The following is a 4,119-nucleotide window of genomic DNA, read 5'->3' on the forward strand; positions in this document are numbered from 1 at the left end:
TCAAGGGACACTGGATACCATTGACCAGAGTCGCAGGGCCAGGCTGAATGGCAGAGCTGAGCTGTTCAGGGAGCTGAGGCGTAAAACTGTACGTGCACTGAGGGTGGACAAGGAGGCCTATGTGCGAGGAATCTGTGAGGGGGTAGAGCATCACCTGTGGACAGGTGATTCTCGTCCCGCTTACAGGGGAATTCGCGCATTACGTTCATCCAAACCCATCCCTCGGAGCACTGCAGTTTGAGCAGAGTGGTAGGCTCTTGACAGAGGAGTCTGAAGTGAAGGCCCGCTGGGCCAGTTACTTTGAGCGGTTGTACCAGGCTGATCCCCCAGCTGTCGAGTTGGACGTCAAGGGTGTTACAATCCCTGTTGCTGACCCTCGAATCAACTGTGGTCCACCATCGCTTGTGGAAACACGGGCTGCGGTGAACCAGTTGAAACGGGGCAAAGCTCCAGGGATCTGTGGCATCCATGCTGAACTTCTCAAGGCTGGTGGAAATGCTGCACTCGTGTCGTTGCATGCAGTTTTGTGCTCTGCCTGGAACACAGGCATCATCCCAACTGACTGGAAGAGGGGCCTTGTTGTCCCTCTCTGGAAAGGAAAGGGTGATCGCCAAGACTGCAACAACTACAGAGGGGTGACGCTGCTCTCAGTGCCGGGCAAGGTCTTTGCTCGGATAATTCTTGATAGGGTTCGCCACCATCTGCTTGAGCACCAGCGTCCAGAGCAGTCAGGCTTTACACCAAAGAGGTCAACGATTGACCGTATCCTTGCACTTCGTGTCCTCACCGAACGCAGACGAGAGTTTCGGCAGGGGCTGCTTGCAGCCTATGTTGATCTCTGTAAAGCGTTCGATTCAGTGAATCGGGATGTCCTCTGGAGGATTCTTGGTCTTCGTGGGGTGCCACCAAAACTGATCGATCTGATGTCTGAACTCTACTCTGGTTCTGAGAGTGCTGTGAAGTGTGGTGGTACCATCTCTGACTTATTTCCAGTTGTTACTGGAGTTCGTCAGGGATGTGTACTTGCCCCCACACTTTTCAGCACTTGTATGGACTGGATTTTTGGGAGGATGTCAGAGAGATCAAGTTGCGGTGCATCGTTTGGCAATGTCAAGATCTCGGACCTTGATTTTGCAGATGATGCAGTCATCTTTGCGGAGACTTTAGACATCCTCTTGGGGGCCCTTGAGGTGCTGAATGAGGAGTCGGAGCCGTTGGGATTACGGATTTCTTGGGTCAAAACTAAGATCCAGGCTTTCGGTGACATCTTGGATGCTGCTGTCCTGTCTGTGTCTGTTTGTGGTGAGGATGTTGAGGTCGTGGAGAGATTCACTTACCTTGGCAGTGATATTCATGTCTCCGCAGGTTGTGAGCCGGAGGTCAATAGACGTCTGGGTCGGGCCTGGGGAGTAATGGATTCACTGGATCATGGGGTGTGGCGCTGCCGGTACCTGTGCGGGAGGACGAAAGTCCGAGTCTTCAGGTCCTTGGTACTTCCAGTCTTGCTCTATGGGTGCGAGACTTGGACTTTGACCAAGGATCTGAGACGGAGACTTAATTCCTTTGGTACCAGGTCTCTTCGGAGAATCCTTGGCTATCGCTGGTCGGATTTTGTGTCCAACGAGTGGTTGCTGAGAGAGACTCGGATGAGATTTGTTACTTGCATAGTCCGTGAGCGTCAGTTGCGGCTGTATGGACATGTGGCTCGTTTTCCTGACGCTGATCCTGCTCACCAGATTCTCTCAGCGAGGGAGTCTCATGAGTGGAGGAGGCCAGTGGGCCGACCACGTGCTTCATGGTTGCAGCAGGTTGACCATCATCTCAAGGAGATGGGGATGGGCCTGGCATCTGCCTGGGGGATGGCCAGACGGAGGCCCCTGGAGTACCGGCGGAAAGTGGACGCAGCGACGCGCTGTTCTGGCACATGCTCCCATACCTGACCTGACCTGTTCTTGCGTATGGCAGCTTGGCTGCCGGGTAGCTATCATTTCTTCGAAGCACGGCTGTGCCGCTGATGCTGTGCCCCTCTCCCAGTACACCTGTATTCATTTCGCCGACCTCGGAAGGATGACAGGCTGAGTCAACCCCACCTGGTTTTAATTCAGCAGCCAAGGGGGCTCAAATTCAGGATGCTAAGATCCTAAGCCAGCCACCCAAACCACAAAGCCAACACCAGGCTTATGTTAATAATTGTGCCCAAACGTAAAACGATGGACAAAATTAATTGCGCCAAAAGGCAGAGAAAGGTTATGACGTTTGTGGAAAAAAACAATCGAGCTGTTCGGATGGTAGGGTGGCTGGAGGTGAAGATGTGGCATCCGTGGGCCGCCATTATAGTCCAGCAGCCATTTCTCATATGAGGCCAAATAAGGAAATTCGTTCAACACCCCCTACAGAAAAGGTTTGACTTGACAGGGTGGTAGAATAGACCCCATAGAACACCTCCAGGTAGTATGTGGTTTCAAATTGTGGTATCATTAAAATTCTACAGGCCATAATACATACCAAAGGTACTTACCAAGAGGGTCACTGTGGGCTAGCAACATTTAGGGGGAGGGGTAACATAAACGTGAATATCTTTGTCTGGACTCAACCAATTTCCAATATTGAGGTATCATTGACTTCCTATTGTAATTGTCTATCAGAGTATGTACAGTTATTTGAAAGTGGCCTTTGCTATGGCATCACCAAAGCTAAAATATCACACTAATTCAAACTTTCTGACATTTTAAATTGTGTTCTCATATGAAGGTGAACGGTGTTTCTCAATGACTACCGGTATGTATACATTTTGGAAATCAAATGCTTAAGAAAGTATTGTTCTGCAGAAATTCATATACATCCAGAGGCACGCATAAAGAAAACTGCAACTGTTATTTTTAGCGTTCGTCTTTTACTAAAGTGCAGCACTAAACTAATACAGCACTAAACTAAACTAGTGTACAGCAACACGGAAGTACATTAGTGAAAGCCGAGTATAATAGTTGTCTCTGGCAGCACGGAAGCTACTCATTCATCATAGTGGATGATAATAGTTATCATGGTCGACACTGGGAGCTGTGCATGACAACACAGAAGCACATTAGTGAGAGCGAATCATAATAGTTGTGCATGGTTGCATGGAAGCACATTCGTCAGAGCGGTTTGTAATATTTGTGTCTGGCAACAAGGAATCGCATTCGCCATGGAAGCATGAAGATGTCATCTGTTGTAACTTTTAGTCAGCGTCTTCTTCACCACTGGATTCAAAGATTGTTCTTGGATTTTCACAAGTTTCTTCGGCCATACGTGCACATAACATACTTCTGTGCATGGCATGTGGTTGGTTCTGCATGTGCAGTCGGCTCGGCGACATAGAGACTTCTTGAAGTGACAGACAGTCAGCTCCGGAAGACCCCGTGGTGCTGGATCTTTGGTCATGAGCACGGGCTGCAGGGCACCATCCCGAATTTTCCAGCCATGTCCAGCTGCTGGTGGAAGGTTCTGTGTAGGCTCCAATGCTCTCTTCCATACATTGGCCTGGTCATTTCCTCGCTTCATATGTTGCTGTAAGCTGTCGAATGTCGGGGGGAGATTTTCATTTCTTTGTCCCTTTTGACAGAACTTCCAGTCTCTCACATTGTTCACTTTCCTCCCAGCCCCCTTGTTGTTGAGTACATTGCACATATGAAGGCTTCGCATGCTTCTGAAGTGCTGTTGCTGAGCTCGGTTCTTCTCCAAGCTGTCCCAGACTGGTCTGATGCTCTTTACTGTCAGGTAAGACATTGAAACCCTTTTTCTTGCCGAGTCCTGAGAGTGCACTGTTTGAATCGCACCCAGCGAGTGCGTGGAAGCCGAGTAAAGCATTACACAGCTCAGGTCCAAGTTTGTGTGCCAAGTTGTGGATAGGAATATACCTAGCTTTATCCTTGATTCCAGTCCGAAACCACAGCTCCCGACACTGGGGTTTTCTGTAGTGTGTGGTGCAGAGGACAGCCACATCTGTGTCAGGTGATTGAATCACAATCCTGTTGTGATAATGAGAGGCATGCTTTGCATGTAGCAATATTCGTGCGTCTGCCTCTTCATGATCTGACTTGAGGGGAACCAGTTCTTCGCAGTGCCCTCTGATGACTCACA

Source organism: Eptatretus burgeri, chromosome 4 (assembly GCF_056783735.1).
Source record: "Eptatretus burgeri isolate ZD-2024b chromosome 4, Ebu_testis_v1, whole genome shotgun sequence".
Lineage (NCBI taxonomy): Eukaryota > Metazoa > Chordata > Myxini > Myxiniformes > Myxinidae > Eptatretus > Eptatretus burgeri.